This window comes from Colius striatus, chromosome 5 (assembly GCF_028858725.1).
Source record: "Colius striatus isolate bColStr4 chromosome 5, bColStr4.1.hap1, whole genome shotgun sequence".
Lineage (NCBI taxonomy): Eukaryota > Metazoa > Chordata > Aves > Coliiformes > Coliidae > Colius > Colius striatus.
Genome location: NC_084763.1, coordinates 42,829,958 through 42,855,663, shown reverse-complemented (window position 1 = coordinate 42,855,663; position 25,706 = coordinate 42,829,958). Strand labels below are relative to the sequence as shown.

Below are 25,706 nucleotides of genomic sequence, written 5' to 3'. Positions count from 1 at the left end.
CTCAAAAGGTTTGGATTTCTCTAAAAAGGATGTGAGTACATGTAACTATAAAAGGATGCGTTATATCCAATGACTTCAAGCTAAATACCTTGAATTCAGAAGTCATCTGACATTTGTGTGTCCTTTTATCATGTCAGGTGTATATATATGTATTATGTTGTAAAGAAATTGAGAAACCTACAAATCTCATATCACACAACCACAGACCATGTTATGTCAGTCCCTTCTGAAGGTGGCTCAATTTATACTAAACACGAAGGCTAGGGCCTTTGAAAATTAAAACAGTATCGTGTGGTTAGAAGACAAATTAGCCCATTCTACACATATGGTCAGGGAGAAAGATGCATAGATCTAGGCAACAAGTAGGCATATTATTTCAGAGTTTAAGCATGATAAAAGAGGCCATCATGAAACCTTAGAGACCTAACTTCAAAACAAAATTATTAATGGCCAAGAGCGTAAAAGCTTTAGTGAAATTCGGAATCCAGTTCTAAATAGGATCTCCACTTCAAGAATGAATAATAGATGGAGTCCAACTGTTCTGTGGTTGAGCACAAATTAGTGATTCATTGATTGTAATCAAAAGCAGCTGCTTGTAATCAAAGCATGGGTTTTGATAGGTCATTAGCAAATGATATGCTAATTTTCTATGTATATAAAGAGCAGAGATAGAGCTTGTCAGGAAAGGTCTTGATGATGCAAAATACAGATTTTGTGAGAAGTTTACCTCAGTGCTTTCTTCCTTAACTGTCCTTTTTCCTAATCAGAATTTTCTGTCTCCATACTTAGATTTTTGTGGCAGCTTATTGGAAATTTTACCAATGTCTACATTTATAGGAATAAAGCAGGTCTTAGCCCTTCCTCTTACCATTAACCCACAAATTATACTCCTTTCTTTGGACATAAATTTTTAAGTCCTCATTTGGCTAAACGCTTAGGTAAGTATTTTCAAATCCACCTGTTTTAACTTAAAAGATGCAAGTAAATGGAAATAGTTACCCAACAGTAGTGAATGAGAATTACAGCTATCTAGAAACTAAAAATCAGGCCACTATTTAAGTAGTTAAATTTATACACACATTTGAAGTTCCTTGCCCTTAGGTCTCATAGTATCAAAGTCACCTGGGACAAAGCTCCATGCAAAAATATTTGCCTATAGTGGTGTCAAATATCCCATATTTAATCACAAAACATCTTTCAAGTCCAAAATATTCACAATATACTTCCACCCTTCGAGAAAAGGTATTATTTTGCCCGTTCTTTGCTAGAAGGGGTTTGGTAATGTCAGGTATGTATCTGAATATCTCCTTGCTTGCTCTATAGTAGCCTTAGAAATCAGAAAGTCATTCTCTGGGTTTGAACTTAGGCTTGGAACTGAAATGATTGGGGAGTGAATGGGTGGGAAGGCCAAAAAGGACAGTTGCTGACTGTCCCTTGGCTTCACAACACAGTAGCCAAGTCAGTTAAAATCAGGCCCGAGCTTTCAGGTTATTTCAAAAGGAGACTGTAACTATCCCTTTTTACCATACACTTGCCATTGATCCTGACCTTTGCAATCTGTAGTTATTGTTCACTCTCTAGCTGCATTTAGATGCTCAAGGGGAGTTTTCCATATCAATACAAGGATTTTTCCATTTCAATATAGGCAGGAAACTAACTTTTTTTTTTTTTCTGAAAACGTTTCTTCGTAAACCATTCCCCATGTCACTGCTAGACAGTCTTGCTGTGTGGTTGCCATTTAAATTGATTTGTGAACTAAAACTACTACACCTCTGTAAGAAAGCTATCAAGCTCAGCTAGTGACCACTGTATGATAAGTGTTAGAATAATACGAATATGGTGGCAAACAGACTGCTCTCAGACACGCTGTTGCCTCTCAATCTGACTCATAACATGTGTTGCCCATGGAAGCACTGGCAACTTGGCATATGTAGTTGGGCTTCTATTTCTGTACCATCGTTTTTTGTAACTGGTATCATTTTTTACTTTAAGGATGCTTTCATTGAAGTGTTTCTGATATCAAGGCATGGTGTGGTTTTTATTTTGGGGATGCTTTCATCTAAGTGTTTCTGATGCCAAGACATGGCTGCAATGTGCTCTGCTGTAAAGAGGAAATCCCAGTACCCTTGCATTGACATGTTGCTACATGGTGCACGTCTGACCTCTGAGACTAGATTTGCAGAATAAATGGTTGAAAAGCTTAAGAGAGAAGTTCTGTCCTTCGAGTTGTAGGAATTTGCATCCACTGTGTTGGAAGATCTATCCCATAGTCATAAAGGGAAACAATGTCTCAGGCATTGGTCCTGTCATGTGAGAATCATACCAGCGTCCTCCATTACCTAAAGTAATCCACTGCCTCTTTCCAGGCCCTCTGTGGAAGAATGTGGTCAAAGAGAGGATTCTTTTCTCACTAATCATGGATACTGTAAGAAAAACAGAAAATGTGGACAAAACCAGTGAAAACTGTTGCCATAGGCTAGGTAGGCTGTTGGGTTTATTCATTTTCCCTTTTAGGGAATGGGAAATAGTTTTCTTCAGAGGAGCAATTTAAGGGAACTCTTGTGGTTAAATTGTGAATGGATTATAATAATCCCTTCACTTAAATCCTGTTTGAATTTGGTCCACAATATTTATAGATGTAGGTGGACAGGCAACAGCAATACCACAAATAAATGAAATCTCGAAGAGCTAATTGTCTTTACTGAGAATATTCTCTGTCGTCATCAGAAATATGTCATGATCTGAAGGAGAGTTAATTTTTTACATTGTTCTTAAGAACATGTAGATATCAGTGTAAATTTAATATTGTATTTTTAGGATGTCTTATTGTGTGGGTTTTTCCAGTTTGGACAGTGTGACTGCAGAGACTCTCAGGTTATTTCCAAACTGAATGAGTAAACACACAAATATATTTTTACTGTATCTTTTTTCAAAGTAGAAAAAAAAGTTTAAAGTAGTTATTTGTTCTTCTCACACTCATTTCCTCACTGTCACTTTTGGATTCTCTTCGAGGAAGTTAGTGTCTAACTCTATGAATGACCTAGTTTCCTCCATCCTGTGCTTCAGAGATTGGTATGGAGAAAACAGAACCATTATTTGGTCAAAACTTTAAATAATTTTGGTCAAAAATAAATTTTGCTTTTCCAGAGTGCCGGGCACAGACAAGGCATAGCAGAGAGATAGTGAGAGGGATAGAAGCCCTTGCTATTGTGATGTGTGGAACAGGTATGGACACAGTGCCTAAATTTTTCCCTTCTGATCAGCAGTGGTGGCAGCTAGCGTGAACAGTCACTTTATTGCCATGATTAAAGTGGGCAGAAGAACCAAAAGACTGTCATTACATCTAGCAGTGACTGACTTTGCTGGCTTTGCCTATATATAAGACAAAAATATGTGCTCCTATTAAGAATAAATGAAACATAAATTTAACTTAAAAATAATTTTACCTTTCTTTGTTACAAAGTTTTTCTTTGAAAAAAAGAAAGAGAAGATAAATGCCATTTCTCTTATTTTTCCAGTCTCAGCCTCAAGCCATTATAATTGCTTGAGCGAAGAGTGAAGGCAAGCCAAACCAAACCATGAGGTTTTGCTTCCTGTTCCGCTGACTAACGTTTTGTTATTTGGAGTGTTGCATACCCCATTATGTGCAGTTGATAAAGTAGTATTGTGGGCAGATCCGCAGTGCTCTCAGATCTATGGAGCAGGTTAAAAAGTGGACCAGCACTTAAAGGTTGTGAAGCAGAGAAAATGATCTTGAAAATTCACACTGAATAACAATGTATGCCTTCCACCACTCTGTGTTGCCAACCTGTTTTCTACTCAGCCACAGCCAAAACAGCCTATTCTCATTTTTCTTCTCTACTTATTCACTTTGGTGCGTTTCTTCATTTGTGGCATTACATTCACACTGGGACCACAAGGCTAAAATGTCATTTTCATTTTCTAGGTGAAAATGTCTTTGTAGTAAACAGGGGAAGCTAAAATTTACACCTAACTTTATAGAAGGATTAAAATATTTCTTATCAAACTGGAATTTGATAAAGACTTTGCTACAGAATACATAATTTCTTTACTTCTTAGAGAGAAGGTGGATGGAAAAAAAAAAAACTAACAATCTTCACGAAAGACTTCAGTTAAAAGCATTTCAGGTAATGGTTGCAACACAAAATTCAGAGTTTTCCACATCTTTTAAAAAAATGTTTTTAGAAAGTAGAACAAGCAAGTAAGCTCAAGAGAGGGATTTCATGTCTACTGCTGTTGTGGACATGCCAACTATCACAAGACTAGTAACGTGCTCAGATGTGCTGGTAGATGTTGATTTTGCTTTCTTGGTCACTGCACTTATAAATGTTCCTCTCTCCAGATAATAGGCTTTTACACCTCCTGCAGACACAAAGGTGCAGAAAGGGACAGACACTCCTGCAGCAAGCCTCAAAAACACTCAGATGTTCACAACCTCTCTATCTCCATGCGTAACATTGCCCTACTATAGGTTTTGACATCCTCTGCCAGGGGAAAGCATGCACACACAGCAGTGCTCATTAGTATGGCAGATGAGTTGGGGCTTTGTCTCCATTTTTACTGCAGTCTCTTTAAGTAGCACATTTGCTCCTTCTACACTTACTGGCACTCTCTCCAAGCACTAAGTTCTGGCAAGTCTAGATATTTTCAGACATTGGGCCACCAAAAGATGTCTAAAAGGAGCAAGTTCATAGATGCTATGAGCAATCCAAGTCTTCGAAACTTTGAAGGGTTTGTAGTTCAAAAAAAATGTTTTAGGGATTCACATTGAAAACTTTAATACCACCAGTTGGATCCAGAAACTTAAAACAGGTAAAAGGGATAGTTGAAGAAAAATAAGGATTTACAGGAATTAGCTAGAGATTTTACTTCTTGTTTGTCCTACAGGCCTCCTTTATGGAGCAAAAACAGGGTAAGACATATGCAATCAGTTAAACAGAACTAAATTAAAGTTGCTGACAAAAAATCATAATATGAATTTGATTATTCAGCTTCATTGAAAAAAGTATTTTGGGCAGCATTCAAGCTTTCATTGTTTTTATGACCAGTATGTTTGCTGCCATGAACTCAATCACAGCACAATAGGAGGTGAGACTAAATGGTTTAACACGTAACAAGTAATCATGATAAAAGAATTGACACTCTACACAGTGCAGAGGCTGTTACATTTTTAAATGCAAAATTAATTTCAAGATTGATTGAAGTCTTCTCCCTTTCTTCTGGCAATGGAATTAACGTATTATTGTGAGTCTTCTGTGTCTCTTTGTCTAGTGTACGGCATCTGCAGTGAGTTCAGCAGTGTTTAAAAAAGCATTCAGATTTGAGCTTTAGAATAACCTTTGTAAGTAGTTTTCCCCCTTGAAACTTCTCAATGATTTTGATACAGGAGATGGAGGAGGAAAAGTGGGAGGAGTTGGCATTAGAGCTTCAGAGGATACTGAAGGATTCTGTTTATCCAGAGCCCAGGTAAATTGCTGGAGATTTAGCACACAGCTCGTGCCAATTGTCTGAACGTGACCTTGAGAGGACACCTTTCTGATTTGAGGGGGGTAATTTTGTTTCCCGTGCTTGTCAATCTTCTGACTGTTTCTCCAAGAGCAAGCAAGCATGCTGAAGGTAATATGTGACAGTGCTGACAAGTGGCCCACAAAAGTGTAAAGGCTGATTATTAATTAAGCTGGGGCTGCATCCAAAGCTGGAGTTGCTACAATGCAAAATTATTTTTGTTGGGTTTGTGGGGGGATTATGTTTGCTGGGCTGGCGCAGTGCAGATCTTACACACAGGGTTATTTGCAAACAAAACCAATCATCTGTGTATGACAGTCCACACTTTTTTTGTAAGTCTTCTTGCTAAAGGCACTGATGAATCCACGCTTGCTGGAGGGCTGTGTTGGAACAGATCTCTGTTAATCAAGATGATTTTTTGGCTCTTGGGTATTCCTGTGGTCTTAACTAAATCTGATTTGTAGGGCACTCCTAATTGCTTCGCTAGCTTCAATATGCAGCCACAAATGAAAATGGGCTGTCCTAATTCCTATGTTGAATATCAACAAGTTGTGAAGTGTTTGTGTGTGAGAGCAAGAGACAGCATTATCTGGATGGTGGGTGCTGGCAGGAGATTAGCTTGTGGCTGTAGGGGCACAGCAACAAGAGATGTTTCCTTTTCATTGGCTTTGGTATGCGAATGTTCTTGTTTATTACATTAACTCTAGCATGCAATTAAAAATAAGAAGAGAGTAGCAATAAATAAAGCAACGTTTATAATACTGAGCTATAATACATCCTAAATGTGCTACCCTTTATCAGTGAAAGAGCAGATCAGCCAAAATCTGCCAACATTTGCTCATGCTAGGAGAACAAATTCTCCAGATTTCAAAAGTTTTCCCAAATTGGATATATTTCTTTGTGCTTCAATGGAACTGTAACAGGGCAAATGAATGAAGAGAATGAAGATCTTACCAGTTCAATGATATGACCAACAAAAGTTACCCTTTAAGATTTCTTCAGCTTAATTTTACCATGAGTCCCAAGAAATGAGCGCTGGGAAGACATGCTCTGCACAGCTTAAGAAACCACCAGGTCTCTGTTACCTCCCTCTGTCACAGGGCATGACACACACAGAGGAACTGTCAGGAGCAGATGTGCACCCACATTTCTCCAGTGCAAAGCCAGAGGGTTAATATGAACCTCTGCTCCTGGGCGTTAAAGCTTTGGACTTAGCAAGAGTTACCTATTCACACTTTAAACAAATTTCCCTCACTTTTCCCCTCACTTTTCATATCATCCAGTTTAGCAATGAAAAAAAAATTACTGTCAGGAGCAAAGAGTACCTTGAATGGTAATTAAGATTCTTGTAGGAGTGATATACAGTCAGGCCTGACTTCTTCAGATGACTTCCCATTTGCCAGGAAGTGTATGGCAGCTTGGCATTTTGAGAAGTGAGCTCAGAATCAGAGACAGGCACTTCTGGATGTTTTAACCAAAATGAACAGTAGTTAAAATAAAATAAATGCAGTTCTATAACAGTCAGAAATTTGCTTTCCAAGCTCATTGAAAACCTAGAATTAATACTTAGGTTTAGGCACCACGTGTGGTACACTGTATGGGACTACTCAAAAATTTTCCTCTCAAATTGTTTTAAAAGCATTTTTAAAAAAGATTTATAATGGAAGATAGTTTCAAAGTATTATTTGAATTCAAGTTTTGAAAAATAATCAGCTTTGAAATGTTGAAATGCACACTTGGGCATTTTTCCATAACTGGACTACTATTTTTTTCTGAAATTTTAGAAGCCTAATTTAAAACTTTAAAATTGCCAAAATGGCAATGAATCAATGTAAATTATTTAAATAAAATGTTTACAGTGATTCAAATAATTTATTAAAATTTGCCATAGGGAAAAATTCTGATTGTTGTGGTTGATCCAGTTAATACCATTTAATTTCTAAAATACCTCACTTTTCACATGGCAAGAAAGACTTTCCAGCTCAACTCAAATGTTTTGTGTTTGGTATAGCAATGAATCAAGTACTGAAAAGAGTTAAAGCAATTTAGGGCTCTATCTTCTTTCTTACTAATGGCACCTTCACTACAAATCAAGTCTGAACCCCATGTGAGTCCCTCTGCTCTTAAATTTTCTTTAGAAATTCAGTAATACTGAAGTGAAATCTGTACCTTTCTAGCCACTTTAATGAGAGCAGTATTTTACCCTAACTAACCAGGCCATTGAGGCATTGACGTAATCAGTAGCTTATGCTTAGTTCAGCAATAATAATTTCAATTATACATGGATAATTCTTTTGTACTCATAAAGGCAGTTCTAAGCCTTCAAAATCAGGCAATCTGTATTTACTAGTTTAAAGCTATTTCAATTTAATCTTTTACTTTGGAATTATTTTTATACAATTATCTCTTCTGATGGAAATTCTTTTCTGTGTTCATTGAACACTGAAGAGCAATATGTTTCCATTTGAAAAGTCTTAGCATTTGAGATTAAAATAGATCCATTAATTGCTAGTTTTTTCCCAAATTAATTTCATCTAACTGCTTCTGTATAGGTCTCTGCCTGTATTGTGCCATTTGGATTTAATTGTAGTGAATAAATAAAAACAAAAGATTCAAGGCATTTCACGCATAGGAAGAAATGACAGCACCATCTACTATTATAGTCACCTAAAACTCCCAGAATGAGATCATCTGTGCATTTTTTCTATAAGTAAACAATCAACTTCTTCAACCTGAACTCTGCTCTACAAAGACTTTTTCAGGCTGAATTTCATCAATAATTAGTAAATCTATTTGGGTTCTCATAGAACCATAGCACAGCCCAGGTTGGAAGGGACCTCAAAAGATCATCTAGTCCAACCTTTCATGAGAAAGAGAGCCTAAATGAGATTATCTGGCATCCTGTCCAATCACATCTTGAAAACTTACAGTGATGAGGACTCCAAAATATCCCCAGGAAAGTTGTTCCGATTGTGATAATTCTTACTTTAAAAAAAGTATTTCTTATATCAAGATAAACCTCTCTTGCTTCAACTTGTACACATTGCCACTTCTCCATATAGCCCCTTGTGAAGAGAGAGCCTCATTCCTCTTTGTAGCCTTTAATTACTAGAGTACTGTGATGAGATGCCCTGTCAGCCTTCTCTTCTCCAGGGAGACAAGACCTGTCTCCTTCAGTCTTTCCTGATATGTCAGGTTCTCTAGCTGTTTGAACACCTTTGTGGCCCTCCTTTGGTTCATCTCCAGTCTTTCTACATGTTTCTTGAGTTGTGGGGACCAGAACTGGACACGGTACTCCAAGTGCAACATGTCAAGCTCTGAGTGGAATGATCACATCTCTGCCTCTGTTATTAATGCCCCTGTGGATGCAGTCCAGGATCTGATTTGCCTTTGTTGCTGTAGCAATGCCTTGCTGACTCCTCTTCAGCTTGTTGTGAAACAGGACCTCCAGGTCCACCTCAGCAAGGCTGCTCCACAGCTCACAGATCCTAGCATGTGTTGGCTCTTTGGTTATTTTGCCTACAGTGCAAGACTTTGCACTTATCTTTATTAAACTTCCTATTGCTCTTGCTTACCCACTCTTGTAGCCTACCCAATGAGTCATACTTCCGATGTGTTCATCTCACCATCTGATTTGGTGTCATCACCAGAATTGGTGAGGGTGCTTTTAGTCCCATCATCTGGATCATTTATGAAGATGTTGAATGCCACAGGGCCCGGTATCAGTCCCTGGGAGACTCATGACAGGCTAATACTTTCCAATAATGCAATTAACTGGGTAGGTTGCAGAAACATTACCACAACTGAGTAAACTGAAAGCATGTTCAACTCCTCCATAAGCATTTTGAGTTCATGGATAATGTTTAATGTTTACCTTCTCTCACTTTGCTCCCATGGCTTGGATCAAAAAATGAATCGTGAAGATAAAATATTCAGCAGTTGCTCATTCAAGCAGCATCAGCCAAAGACTTTATAAAAAGTGTTTTGTGATCATGCAATTAATGATGGTAGCAAAATACATATTCATGACCTAGATGGATTCTGGTATTTCCTAATTTTTGAGCACTTGTCACTTTAATTGTAATATTTAAAACAGTTCTGAGTGTAGCATGTCAGTCATAGTGGGCAACAGAAGGCACAACTGACTCCCAAACCTACTGTTTCTAAGAGGCTTCCTTGGCTTCTGCACACCAAGTAACAGCCAAAATGCATTCTTGTCTCCCCAGTGAGGAATTCAGTCCATGGGAACTGCCTTTCCTGATGAAAGGCAGAAGAAACAGGTTTGTGGTTTTTTACCCTGTGATCCAATTCACAGGAAGAGTTGAGTCTCTTTACTCTTGCATGCAAGTTTTCTTACAGATATAGATGACATTACAAAAATTAGAATTGAAAAGGACTATCTAAAGCATGAAAAAATCAATATGGGATGGCTGTCGCCAGATTTATTTTAATTAATAAGCTGAATGGCTTTTAATATCCAATAAAGGTCTTCTCAGATCTTAATCACTCCAACTCCCTTTATTCAGGCTTTCATATTCTCTCCACAATTATTTGTTCAATTGTAGTAAAGGCAAAGTACGAGAAACAGAAAACATGCAAATAAAATTCCTGCACATTCTTCAGAAACTGTGCAGCCTGTAATTTCTAGGGCAAAGGTTTGATGTCTGATGCTTCAAGTGAAGTTTGAAACTGAAACAAACCCTGACTCCTGTGGAGAAGAAAATGTGCCAAGGAAGTTTGTCCTTTTTAATCAGAGAACCTAAGAAAAGTGTTAGATCTAAAATATATAGATTTTTCCAGAACAGGCTTCTATAAAAACCCCAGACAGGTAAATGTTTCTATGGTTTTTTAATAAGATTTATATTGGAAAATAAGTTTTTAGGGGAATTTTTCTCTATGCTACCAACCCAGATCAAGCAGTAGAAGAACCAGGAAGCTAAGATGGCTTAGACTTGATTAAATAAAACTAGTCTTTTAGATGAAAAGAAATGCAGAAACATAATATCTACTGAAATAGTATTTTTTTTAAGTATTCCTATATTTTTTTATTAAATAGTTTTGTTACATTTTACTTATAAACAGGGCCTGCCCTAATTTCTGTGATTGCAGGACTTCCAAAATCTCTGTAACACTATGGAAAAGAGGTTTAGGAAAAATTTCCGAGGATTCCTAGAGGCAGGTCTTTAAAAAGAGCATCCTACCATCAAGTTCCTGTTATACCATTGATTTATTATGTTGAAATACACATTGCAAGGGCTTTTTCAGTGGATTAAAAATTTTTAAGCAAGTAGTACTTCAAGGTAATATCCTGTAATGTATATCAGAGTTTTCCCATACACATGCCTGCAAGTGCACATGCATGTGTATAAATATATACATATAGTCTCTGGGAAAAGGGCATCTCCTTAAGGCTCTTAAACCGTAGAGAGACGAGCACATCCCAGTGTTACAAATTTATCTAAAAGGAAAGAATGTGTAGTATTGTACCAACCTCTACAATAAAAAAATCAGGGGCAATAGCTGTGGAAGTATAGGTGAACTTTTCCATCATATTCAGTAAATATCAGCTATGAGTGTCCCTAAAATAATATTATGCATTGATTGGAACACACGTGACATCATATAGAAACATTTAAAAACTACCAGTTTACCTCTGTATGGACATTGGTCTAAGTCTTTGAGCTTCCTTGAACTCAGGGCTGCTGAGAGTAATTTTGTCAGCATTGTCATTATTTGATGCCTAAAGGTAGGCAATTACATCTTGTATTCAAGTTTCAAATATCCTCTGAAAATCAAGTGATTTATTTAAGTGCTTTGCTGTGAACTTAGCCCGATTTCTGTTACGCTGGAATATATCGGCTAGCATTCTTCAAAAGTTTGTCTCAGAATTAACAGACATATGCAAACATGTATTTTGATCTTCTCGGTTTTTGTGTTCCTGCTTCTTTTAATAGGCACTCAAATATCACGTTAAACCTTTTGTCCATCTCCTTCTTCACAGGGCTATATTTATAAATGATTTCACCTTTAATATGGCCCTGCTTTCCTATTTTAGAGAACAGAAATGACTTATCAGCCTGCTAGCAGATCCTTATTTTGTCTGCCTCCCACAATCCATCAGGAGAGGGTTAAGAAAAGGACCAGTTATCTCATAGCAGTCAAATTCTTTGTACATCATTGAGTTTTACATTGAACATCTCTGTGTGCTGTCAGCTGCAGAGAAAGAAGATTACACTGTGTGTCTGCTACATGAATACCCTGTAAATACTGCTTCAGTGCAAAAGGCACATTGTTAATCAGCTATGAAATAAACAGAAACTGCTAGTTATTTTAGCATTCAAATAGTCAAATTTAGTTGCTTTAATGCACAAGAGCAATTACTTAATATATTAATATTTCATCTAGTAGTGCAATAGCCAAAATATCCAAAGGAGTAAAAGGAACTCCTCAAATTACAGAGGTTAGGAAAATATTTCACAAGAGCAATCCTACATACTGGGCTGCTCACCAGCATTTAAAGTGCAAACAATTTCTTTTTGAATCTATATATGACTTTGAATCACTGATTCTTAAGTTGGTGGGGAATAAAAATAGTAGTGATGGGGAGCTCAAAGTTTGTTTGGGATTTTGTTTGTTATTTTTCTAAGTCAGCCTTAAAGACTGTCTTTCCAGGCACCACTCAATACAGGTGGAACAAAAATTTTGTTGTTAACTTGGTAGGAAACAATTAAATAAAGGGAAAAATGAAGATACAAAGCTGCACCTTTCCATTCTGTGATTCTGTGTTGCAGGTCAGATGCTTATGGAAATGACAGTAAGAGGGTACATTCAATAACCAGCCTTGAATGCAACTTGTCACCTAAAGTGTGTCTGTATACAGGAATTAATAAGCTCTAGTACATTCTAGAGAAGAAAAATACCTGAATTCGAGCAGAGATGGTTTCCTGCAAGATCTTTTGAGAAATGACAGGGAGTGTCTACATGCAGTGATGCAAGGCTTGCAAAACCACAGCAAATGTGCAGCTGCTGATGGGGATTGTAATAGTATAGCCTGCATGGGGCTTTGTTTTCACAGTCAGACGCAGAAACAAATTCAAACTTCATAATTAGGGCATAACCCAAATCCCAGGCTTTTAAAAAACTCTATTTAACTCTGCTGTTCATTATGTTTCCCTAAGGACTCAATGCTGACCAATAGCTGGAATTTGAAAGCTGGCCATAGGGGGTTTTACAAATAATGGCCCTTGTAAAGTGTATAGTGCGATGAACAACCTTGCTACCACAGATTTACTGCTTCAGAGATTCCTACATTTAGAAACCCCTTTCTTGTGGCACTTGTAAATATTATTGTTTTGAAATTACTCTAGACCCTTAATAAGGTGCTATAAAGAGACTGTTTTAAACTTCACAGAGAAAATAGCCTCTGTATAAAATTGACAGCTTTCTGCAAGGAGTATGCTATAGCAGAAAGGTAGCCATCATGACTGGTTTTTGTAATCTCAATTTAATACAAAGAAAATTCTGCATGTTAGTAGCTATTCTTTGACAGCTTTTTGTTTTTTCTTCCATTTTCATTTCATTACAGGATGAATCTTCAAACTTTTTAGATATTTTGACTGTCTCCATTTCTTATGCAAGACTGGAAGGATTAAAAGAGTCTACTTGCAAAGGGGAACAACACATAATGAATGTGATGCTCTTTTAGTGCAAAGGGATTTTCAATCACTTCCCAGCTCTGTTACTGGGCTGCCCATGACCACAGGTTAGCTGCACAGTGGCTGTATCTTTGGTGCAAACAATAGGTCTAGGTCAGTGTCTAAGTTGAATGGGTGGAAAATGCAGGTTAGTTGTTGTGGTTTCATTTCTGATCCACATTCTTTAAATAAAGACAAACTTTCAAATGGCAGAGACTCTGAAAAGAATTCTATTTTTCTTAGTTATCTAGTTTCTCCTACTGTGGCAAATTTAAATTCTACATGTAGTTTAGAAATTGTACTTTTTCAAATCTTGGGCATGTCATTTTTTTTCAGCCTAGCCTATAAGGAAAAAAAAAAAAGAGCTTTGAACTCTTAACCAGGATGAGGGAAAGAGGGTAGTAAAAATCCTTTCATTCTTGAAATCTGGCATCCTTTATTTTTTTTCTGAGCTTTGAATTACTGTTGTTGGGGTTCTCTTTTATTCCTCTTTTAATGAAAGTGTTGTGGGGGAAAAAAAAAAGTCTTTTCTGGTATGTGACATAAAAGAAATAATAAATGAAACTGAAAATAGCTGGAAGAAATAAAAACTCTTTTGGTCTTAGATTTCTGTTGTTTAGTTTTCCATCAGTGTAACTCTAGCCTAGCCTGGGCAATGACAGTCATATTAAAATTAGCTTTTCCTAAAGGTATTTGTGAAAAATACTTGTTTCTTCAAGTAGTATAGAATTAAACTATACTATTTTCATCTACACCTATTTATTTGTTCTCTTCTAGAGCTATTTGTCAGAGACTGAGTTCCTTAATTCACTAATCAAATCTTCTGTCACATACAAATATACACTGACTGAATTCAATAAAGGTCAGTGTTTTAATGCAAAAATAATTTACAATTTAGAAACAGTTACAATTTTATTTATTTTCAGGGTAATAAACCCCATATATTTTAAATAATCTGTAGCCTCTGATCATGCAACTGACTTTGCAATGTACTACTGGCTCCAGGCTTGGAGTCAGTTGCAGGTTGGGAGCCTTGCCTTTCAAAACAGTAAGTGTCTCATTTCCCACAGTAGAATATAGGAACACTGGCTCCTTGGCTTTCGTCTGTTCAACCACAGATAAGCAAGTCGTTCCAACTTTAAACTAATAAGAACTTGAATTGTTGCCAAAAGATGTGTTAAAAGTACAATAGCAAGTCTAAAAATCAAAATACATCATCCATTCCCTCTGGAATGGATTCCTGATGCTCAAAGGCTCCATTTCAATCCAAAAGTAAAGACAAGCAACTTTGAATAGCTGTGTACCATCTTTTGAAGTTATTTTTATTTAAAAAAAAAAAAAGAAAGAAAACTTTCTTACTATGCTATATCCTCAAATCTTGTTAATCAATAAAGCCTCAAAGTAGCAAGTCAGTCACATCCTCCTGCTAGGGTAAATGATGGTTTAAATGCTTTCTAAAAATTGCTTCCTTTTTTCCTTACTTCTCCATCACAACATTTGTTTTGTTACAGGCTGCAAATGTGCTTTTCTGACTGCACTTTGTCACCCACAGATTCCACTGCACAGTGGGTGGAGAGCTAGGGATTTGTGTTCTGTTTTCTTGCAGAGCTGTGCATTAAAAAATGTGCTTCTGTTGTTGTATTGTGAGTGGAATGTCTTACCAAAACAGATTAATGATAGTCTTTCCAATATACATATAAATAAATAAACCAACTTGATTCATTTCTATTGAAAAAATAAGAATACAAAAAGAAAATTTAAAAAAAAATAATCCAAAAGCTTAAAGCTTAAATCTATCATGACTCTTCTGTATGTCTATTTAGTTGTGGTTCCACTTAAACAAAACTCTGATCCTTTAATGAGGAAACAAAAGGTGTCAAAGGTGCCCCTTTTTATTAGTTCAACTTTTCATTATGAGTAATTCTGACCTGTATAATGAAATCAGATTATGTGTGAAAAATTAAGCTATGCTATACTGAAATGCGGTGTGAAGGTCAGATGTGGATTTTGTAACTGTGAGACAGTAAGAGACAGCTTATTTTTTAATAGACTAAGAAAAATATTTATGATTCTGAAATACAATTCAAGAGGGACATAAAAGAAAACCGAAGAGAGAGATGTGTCTTGAACACCCAAAAAGAGAAGACGAACTGGAAAATATAATTTCCTTAGATAACCTCTGACACAGAGCTAGATTGTAGTCACTAACTCTTCTCCTTCTGTTTTGGTTTGTGTATACAGGGAATTACGAAAACTCATCAAGGGTCTGGGTCAGGCCCCTGGTGTTGTGAATGAAAATATATCTACTGCCTGTAGTAGTAGCTCATCATTCAGTGCTTCTGGAGATTCATGCTTATTCATAAGCAGATTGCTCCGGGATTAATTTTTATTATTTGGAGGTGAAAAATGTCATAATGATGCTCAGGAAGTGAAAATATATGACAATATTGGCACTGCATTTAAATATTGAAATTCTGTGTGGCATACTTTAAATGAAATGTAGGCATTCTGAGAGTGATTATGGATTAATGGAATATCATCAATAGGACTGGTATGGATTTGATACATTTAAAACAGTTTTGTGAGTTTCCTTGCAGAAATCATTCCAAAGAGTTGAAACAAGCAAGATACAGACTGGAAACTATGAGTCTTGGAACCTGCAGCCTACAGACCATAAGGAACAGGGTTTCAGATACAAATCTGTGCCCTGGACTGTCTTTTATTCATAAACTCCAGGAAAGGTCAATCCCATTTTGGTCTTTGAAAGAAAAAAATAATCCATTTCCTTCTGCCAGCCCAGGCTTTACTTTGAGTCATCCTTGCTGGACACAGCTGCCTTCACTTTGAAAAAGTCTGTAGGGCTGCCAGTCTTCTTCCAAGTGCCACTCGTTACAGGGCATATGTTGCGGTATCCCACTCTAAGAGGAAGAATAGAGCCTCCATCAGCCCACAAGAGGTTAAAGTTTCATGTATTTTCCATCTAAGTCAGAACAGTATAACTCTTACAAGCACATGTAAATTCTGGGTTATTTTATTTTTGCTGGTATTGATGTCTCAATTTATTTCATATTTTTCAGCAGACTATCTTAAATGCTTGCCTTCTGCTCTGGCAAACTCACCAGTTTATGTTCATTAGTGGTTTATTACCTTTTTGCAGAAATAGATATGAGAGAACAAGATGATTTCATATTTAATGTTACGTGTTATTAAACCAACACTGACTTTCAGTGAGGAATTAGTATTTATCTCTCTAGTTTGCATGTTAGTTGGCGTTCATGAGGAACTTTGAGATCTTTTAGATGACAGGAGATATATAGAAGTGAGTTTTATTAAGCAGCTATGCAGAATAGATCCCAAAAATGCTTTCACACAATCCCACACAGTTTCATGTGTTAATATAAAGAAATTGTAAATTGTCAGCACTAACAAAATAATTTGCTGACCTGCCTCTTTTTAGGACAGCTATGTATTACTGAGATACTCATTTTCGCTCTATAAATACAAGTCTATGTAAAGAAACACCTATGTCACTAGATATCACTGCAGAACTGACATTTCTCTACTGAAATTTTCAGTTTTAAAAGGTGTTCCAATTTTTAATCTTAAGTTCAAAATTTTTTTTAAAATGCAGTAGAGAAATGACTACTACTGTTGATCGTGTTTCAGTCCCCAAAGTAAATCAAAACAGTCTACTAGGGAAAGATTAATATCTTGGATGTGAGGGTATTGGGAACTTTGCCAATTTTTTAATTAAAGTATGGGGAGTCACATGTAAAGCTTCAGGAAACAGAAGAGGAGCATAGGCTGGTCCATTTCATGCAGCTTATGGTCCTCCATTGGAGAATGCTGGTTTTCAGCAAAAACCTTGTTTATGGCAAAAGATTGCCTTTCCTTGACCTGAGCTTGTCAGTTTGGTTGGAAATGGAGGACTCTTTATCAGAATGTCTGATTAATTGTATATCATAATGTCTGATTCATTGTATATCATAATGTCTGATTCAGCTGTTGACTTCAGTTAGCAGTCACTTATCCATGTTCATCCACTACGGAATAGCAACTTATCAGGCAACTAATTCTTGTTATATTAGCTCGAAATACAACTAAGGAAAGGATCTGAAGTTTGTCTCACTGGTGAAAGTACAATTATCTAGTTTGTTTGCAGGCTATATGTGTCATACTGTATGCTACACTAAAAAGATCTGAATTGCAAACTGGAGGACTTCCTCTTGGCTCTAATCTTTCCAAGGAAGAAGGCTGTTTCCCTTTCCTCTGGCAGAACTGAGGACATCAAACCTCAGAAAGCCTTTGGATGAAGCATGCAAACTTGGATCAGGGACTGCAAACAGGAGCCTATACTGCAAGGGTAGAGATGCTTGGGAAGATCAGGAGGCCCACCTACTGTGGGGGCAGTCAGTGCATAGAGACTTTCCTATGCATTCAGAGGTGAATATCAGAGTTTCTTGGACACAGTAAGGCAATGAAAAACATCCTTTCCATAAAATCTTGGTTTCATCATTGCTGAGTTTTCGCTGCATGAGTAGTTCCTGCTTTCAAGTTTAGCATTTTGTACTGTCATAAAAATTAGTCTTGAAAAATGATAATATTTTGGTATCTCTGCACATCTCAGTGGAAAGGTGGTGTCTTTCCTCACAAGTCTCTGGCTGCCTCGGTATCCGATCATGTTTACCTTCAATGTGAACTTGTAAGTTGAAGCTACCTAGTTCAGCAGTGCAAAAGTCTTTCCTTTTCCATCAGAAGATGACAGGCTAGCTCTGGGAGGGTCATTCACACATTGTCTTGTTGACTTTACTTCTGGTTCTACATCTCAAGGTGGGTAGGTTATATAAATGGTTATGTGAGGGAGGTTCCAGCCTAGAAGGCCACAGAGATGTCACAGGGCTTTGAAGTCCTAGACTCTAGACACAGCAGATACAGTGACTTAGAGGCTGATGCCTTGTCTTTGAAAGCCAGATGGTCCACACAACTGACTCTGAACTTAACATTACACCAGTCATTCTGAAGTGTGATAGAACATATTTAGTACTGGGATTATTTCTTTTATAAGAGCAGCCTGAGAACCCTATGAAGACAGGTCTTGTTTGTCCAGAAAGTAGCCCAAATTTCTCCATTGTAATGATTCATGCTCAACAGTGCAGGACCTACAGTTGCTGAGTCTTTGAAGCGCTTGAAAAGACAGACTCGTGTTGTCATTTCCATAGCATTGGCTGTCCTAACTAGCAAGGTTTATATAGTTCACCTGATCCTTCATTTCTGAGATTAACTTCAGGACTATAACTCCATGAAAGCTTTCAAGACTGAAAATTGCTAATCTTTTGTAATGTGCTAGGGCATAATATCCAGTGACCTAATCCAGTGCTTCTTATATGATGATGATAACGAAGCAGTCTTGGAGAAGGAAGATAGATCTAGAATGAAGGCTCTTTTGCTGAACGCAGAATCCATATCTCAGAATTCATCTATTTCCCAAAGTCAGAAACCAGCAAAGTGTTTTTCTGAGTTTTTTATCAGGCATCACTTGGTGTTTAAATGATTATAAGCATGTTATGAAAATTGATCTGTGCTCAACTTGCTTTACAGTTGGAACTAAATCATTATTGATTTTATATTTTTGTATTAAATTATATATCATGGCTTTAAAGTGCCAAATGCATGAATGAATAGAGCATGTTTTTAAAGTGAGTTGTTATGTACACTCTCCCAGAAGGTGGCAGCTGGGAAACTCATACTACTACATAGTACACTCAGACTACTACAATGTGAACACTTTGTGTAGAGGAAATAAGATTATGGCAGTGCAGAAGTGGGGAGCTACACCTCCACACAACACCGTGTGCATCATTAGGCTTCAACTGAGTTGCATCAGTGTTGTCCTGAAGACTTTTAGTGGTATGAACATCTTTTTCCACAGGAAGGAAAAAAAGAAAAGGATAAAATCAGAGTTTTTAAGATAGATATCTATTTTTATTTATTTATATACATACATTTAAAATACATATATATGAAGAAAGCAAAGAGTTTGTGCGGAGGGAAGAGATGGGAAACCAAGGCAAACTGGAATGGGGTAAGTCTAGGTAGCCAAAATCTAAAGAGGACACCAATGTGGCTGTTAAGTCTGTGTTGAGAGGCTCCAGTGCTAGATGTCAGAGGGCAGAAACATGCCTGGTGATCCAAAATGTTTGGGGACAACTGGAAAATAAACACAGGAAGAGCAGAATTAGTCTGGCTTTTCCTTCTTCTTTGCATGTTTTGAGCTAGCCATGAAACACTTGCAGCTTTACAGGGATGGCTGTTCTTTCCTAGGATAATACCTGATGACATTTTCTTAAGAATATCTTATAAAAATTGAAAATGCAATATTTCTTTCTTTGTGGAGAAAAAAAAACTTTTAATAAGAGGTTTTTGTAAATTAAAATTTTTAAAATATTGTTACTTCTAAAGGAATGAGCTAAATATTTGGCAATTTAAGTTACATTTTATATTACTTCAGTTTCTTGAACACTTGAAACTGTGAACAATCGAAAGTATATCTGTTTCAGAAATAATTGTGAAAGGTCCAAGAGAATAGTATGTGCTTTGCATCAAAATGAGAAAATACCATTCAATGGCCATTTCCAGCTCCTTAATGCATGTGTTAGATGGCGATACGAAATACCCAGTTTTGATTGAAATTTTGTAGTTAAATAAAGATGTAATGGATTTTTGTGCACTAAAATGAAAAAAATTAACTTTGCTTGTGATGACCAGTTTTAGTGTTTCTGGAATATTAGAGTGAATTTTGAGAACAATTTTTATAAACAAAGCTTTATCAAAAGGCCTGCTAAATCAGCAGCAATAGTTTCAAATTCTGGTTTCATTTGTGTTCTCTCTTTATTAAGAACAATTATAATTAACAGTTTCTGTGGGAGACTCTCAATTTTAGCTTTAAACCTTCACGGGAATCTCCAGAAGAGCACAACTGTTCTCTGTTCTATGAAATTTAATTGGCATTAACACGGTTCCTGCTAATAAAATAGAAAAGTAATATATCAGTAGGTGTCCTCCCTTGTTGCTTTCTCCTATTACAGCCACCTCACATTGGACTGTGAATGCAATTTGATGCGCAAGTAAATCAGGAACGGTTTCTTAAAGGGCGATTTGTGAGGCACACCACTGCTGCAGAAAATACCTTTGATTAGTGAGTAGTTGACATCTTTCCCTGGAAAACCTCCTGTTACAGGGAGCATTTTGCAGTACTTCAGGTGAAGAAATTAAAAGGCTATTGATCTCCTGTTCGTTAACAATCTTATTACACTTTTGCTAGACTGGCTGCCTAATCCCTGTCAAAATTCACACATGGCTGCCTGTCATACATCTGCATACTTTTCAGCATCAGCCCTGTAGGATAATATGACATTTTTTGCTTTCTATCTCAAACTGTTGTGCAGTCTTGTCCTGTGATATTTACACTTATGTAGAAGCAGTTGCATATCAGCACTTAAGTGTGTCTAGGGAATCTCTCACTGAGTTGTACAAATGTTAAGGCCCCATACTTATAATAAATATTCCAACACTCATACAGTATTAATAGTACAAATTCATAACATTTATAATACATCCTGGGGGAAAGGAAGGGGGGTTCACTTGAGTGTATTACACATCATTTCAAAAAGATTTGGAAACAGCTGCTTTCTCTCCTAGCTCATGGCAGCTGATGGATGCTGCTGCTCTTGGAGACGATGCTGTGTGACATCAGGTAATATATGTGCTGCCAAGGAGCTACAGCATCCCTCAGGATGCAGGGAGCCTCGTGGCATGGTCGTTCGGTGTGATCCAATACAAGTGCAAGTCATTAACACTGTGAGAATAGCAGTTGTAGGAAAGCCAGTACACCCAGTGCCAAATGTGATCATAATTTTGGTTCTAAAAAGTTCCTTGGAAGAAAGCAGTCAGTGAGTCACACCTGTTGGAAAACACTGTTCCATTCTTGTTTCCCCAAGGAAGATAAATTGCACTGTGATCAATGACAAATGAGAAATATTAGTCACTTTTGAGAGCAAAAGCTTTGTGACCAAATGCCTTATTTTTATTCTGGATTCTATTAGATGAACCCAAACCTCAGCTCTTCTGCTTTTGTGTTTAAAAAATAGTAAAAATACAGTAACCATTGAAATGTCTCACCAAACAATTAGGATTAGGCTTTATGAAAAAGATCCGAAATGGAGTTCAGACTTCAATCCTTTGAAAATCCTATCCTAAGTCTACATGAGGTTTCAGCTTCCAAAGGATAATAGGATATGATCATAAGCATTTAGAGCATCTGCTGGGTGATCCAGGAGAAGACAGTGGTCTGTATAAACGCAAGTACAAAACAAATTGCCGTATTCAACCATTTCAAAATACATGCCTCTTTGAGTTTATAGGACAGGTTTTTGTTCAGGATTGCAATAATCATTCTGGTTTTCTCTAACTTTTGACTAAATATTCTAATTAAAACCACTTTATTAGGTTCAAGAACTATTAAAAAAAGAAATGTTCTGCTAGCTATGCTCAGATTGTCTGCATGCTAGTTCTAGCCCTTAGGGCAGGCCGTAACTCAAGGATGTCTTATTAAGTCCACCTGTAGGTAGTTTTAGGCCTTTTAGCTATTTTTCTGTTCCTCCTAATCCCCCCATTATACATGACGTTGTGCTTTCTCCATTGGAAGGCTTGATGCTGCGTTATTTTAAGCTAAACTAACCAAGTCCAGGTTAGGATTTTACTTGATAATTGTTAGGATGACTTTGTCAAAGGGATATTTTAAAAGCCACCAAAATGCAGTCTGTAATATTAATTATTTGAAAAAATATTCTGAACAGTAGGACACAAGAGTAGCTGTAGCTCCTGAGATATCAATGAAATTGTAACCTAATTAATGTATTGTTGTGTAAGAACTAATTTAGTACAATTTAGTGAGAACTAAACCAATGCTCTTATAGTGTTTTGTGGCTATGCTCACAGGAATTGCTTATATGAGGTGCATCACAGAGTTGCAATGGCTCAGTTTTCTGTATTAAAATCATAGTTGCATTTTGGTAAGGATTTAATGTGAATTTATATATATGTGTGTGTATGTATTTACATATACATACACATTTATAGAGTGATATATTTCTATATAAATCAACCCTGTGTAATTATTTGTCAGTAATTAGCAGCTGACTTGGAAGCTGAGTAGATCAATTTAGCTGTTGCTGTTGAGATGAGCTCAGTTTCTTGGGGATCCACAATATGGAGCCATTTTCTTAAAATATCAGTGAATGTGCAGCCTTCCAAGCGAATTGATTGTAGCTAAGCAGAGAGGTTAAGTTTGAGTTTGGTGCAAAGGCTCTGCAAAGTTCTGTTTGCCTTCTCTCTTAAAAGAGAATAAACACGTATAAATGTTTATAAAGTGTATATAAATCTTTTTAAAGGAGGATGAAGGATATAAATATGGCCTTTTTCCATTTTTTAAAAGAGCAAGGGCTGATTTGCTTACCCAGTTTGTTTTTTAGAGAAACTTTAGATAGAGGGAAGGAAAAGGAGAGAAGGAGTTTCCACTGGTGAAGAGGAGGATGCTGGTGCTGCTTTGGCTGGGTTTACTATATTGCAGAATGGGAATTACTTCCATAGCTGGAAACAATCAAGACAACATTCCTCCTGCAAAATGCATTAAGAAGCCCCATTTCTGCTATGTTTGAAGGACAGGTTTCAGAGAAAAGATCCGAGCATTGTTTTTACCCAGACCATAATGACACAGTGGTCCACCACTGTGGAGCCTGGGAACTTACCATGCATATCCACTACCAGGATCACAGAAGCAGGAGTGCAGCAGATGCTACTTCTGCAAGCAGCAACTTGGCTGTTCTCTTTTTCTGTGCTGGTGGGGAATGAGAAGATAAAGATGATGAGATCCCTAAAAACTATTTTTTTTTTCAAAACTTAAAAAGTGTAGGAGGGTGATATTATTTGTAGCACCTACTGTGTGCATGGGTGTGTATGTGTACCATCACAGTTTACTGAATAAATTACTTAATCAGACAGTTGAAAAGCAAAAACCTATACCCAGCTTTTATCATTGTGATAGTCCTGGAAATGCCTTTTTATCTCCTCAGATTTATCACTGGGAAAGTCCCTGTGCTCTCATTTTGTGCTAGTCTCACGGCTCAGTTCTTAATGCAGCCCTATAAAAACACAAACCTGCAATACATGCCTGATTTCAGCTGTAAAAGGCTTTTGTTCCTACAGTGGCCTCCCTTTGCTGAAAATCTGCTCTGCATGAGCTTTCTCAGTGTGTAATTACTTGAGGATCTATAGGTAAGACTTTTCAGTACTTAAATAACTGGTATATGAAAACTCCATGGTGAGGCCTTTCATAAATCAGAGGAGGCTTTGGTGCAATTGATTTGATGATGCAGTTCACTCTAGGGGCTGTGGATAGTGGAGTCTAATGAAGAATATTGAAAAGGTTACAGAACTTTCTCTTGCTTTATGTGCTTTTTGTCTTAAGTCTGATGCCTGAATGGTAGAAACAAGTCAAGTTATTGAAACTCTCATCTTTCAGCTCTATTTAAAATACAAATCTCTGTAATTTTGTTTTGAAATACATATTTGCCCATATGGTAGTGCAGAAATTATTAATTCTGGCTAACCACCACCAGTTTCTATTTCTCAGACTAACTAATGGAGCTGTGCTAGAATAAGGTAATCAAGAAAGGTATTCATTAAAGAATATACTCTTAGAAAAATTTTGGCTACTGTTACTTATTCATAATGTTTTCATTCTATCTCTCCTCCCTTGCAAGGAGTTACCGTGGCTTGTCTGAGTTCTGCATTGTATTATAAGGGCAACATTTAAGCTCTATTAAGGATGAATTACAGCAAAATGACTAACAGCAAACACTTTTCAGTATGGTATTTTAGCATCAAATTCTTGGAAGGCCTCTGTTATTTCTCTGTTAAGAGAGAACAAGCTCAGTGTTATTCACGATCAGGGTAGTTTCCACAAAATATCAGTGAAGCTCTTTCTGTGGAGGACAGGGCATGAAACTCAGCAAGCCTGTGAGCATCAAAGCTTTCCTCTAGTGCAGGTCTTTCTGGGATTTTCATCTGTGTGTCAATCTTTCATGGAACTATATGTTTAGAATTAAGTAAAATATATAGTAATGTTAAGCTGGTCAGAAAGACTGATATTTATTTCAATCCTTCCTTTGGTTTGGGAATTTTTTTTCAAAACAGCAGAAGAGACTAAGGCTGTCTTATTCTGATTTGGTTAAAGAAATCTTTAGATAGCAGTGTTAAGCTTATGGCACAAAGGCAAATGCCATTGCACTCATACTACTTTTACATAGCAATCACGTTGTACCAGAAATAATAATCTCTTGGTAAGCTAATTTCAAAATGATGATAATGACATTGATTTCCTTTTTAAAGTGCTCTGAGATTTACTGATGAATGTCTCGATGCAAGAAATAGATATAAATTATCATCAAAAGTATTCATGTACAGAAATTCCAAAGAAAATTATCAGAAAATTTTGGTTCCAAAGTTTAGTACTGCTATAGAAATTCTCTGTTCTACCATTACCATCAGTAAAGAGTGAAAATTAATGCGAAAATCAGTGAGGCCAACAAGTAACCCAATGTGTGAGCCCCCTCTACTGCCTCTGCCTGCCATTGCCTAGCCAGCCTATCCCCAGATTACTACAGAGCTTATTTCTGAGGTTCAAGGAGAAGCAAAGAAGTTGTGTGAAACATAATGATTGGGATGAGGTCATATTTTAGAGTTTTAATTTAAAAAAAGTCTCCCAGTATCCTTTCCCAGTTTGACATCTAAAAGATATGTTTCTAAGAAAGGAAACATTTGCCAAATGTTATTAAAGCTAATAATATTGTTTTATTTCAAAGGTGTAACTATTATCTTCAGAATTCCCTCAAATGTAAAATAATATTCAAAATATATAGGGCTCTTTGCATTTATGCACCTTTAACAGGAAATTTTAATTTCACTGTCTTCAAAAATAATCATTCTCTCCTCAGATTTTAAATACTGTTTCCAATAGAACAAATTTAGTAATGAAAGTGCAGGTGTAAGGATTTATGCTCTCCAGCCTTGCAGCTTTTGTGCTTATTTTCACCTGCTCAGCAGGAGAGGAGAGTGGGAGTGAGTTCTACAACACGAACTATAGCACATTATACCTTTTGTGCAAAAGTATCGATATCTAGGCAAGGCACTGAAGAATCAGGTCTCCTGGGAGGTATCCAGGAAAACAGACTGCACCAAAAGTTGTGCTCCATCAGTCGAAGTGGGAGGTGAGCTGCTTATTAAAGTTATCTTTCAGACTAGATTTAAAATCTAACATCTATGACTAGGAATGAGACCATGATGCATTTTGCAGTTTTTGGATATTCTGTTTTATAATCGATGCCAATATGAGCCACAGTGAATGTAAATTTCCTGTTTTGGTGATTC

General features: G+C 36.8%; 1 protein-coding gene across 1 annotated transcript in view; it reads left to right on the top strand.

Moving 5' to 3' along the window:
* Positions 1 to 25,706, top strand: part of PTPRN2 (protein tyrosine phosphatase receptor type N2) — a 656,903-nt gene that overhangs the window by 461,864 nt on the left and 169,333 nt on the right. The gene's annotated exons all lie outside the window — the stretch shown is intronic.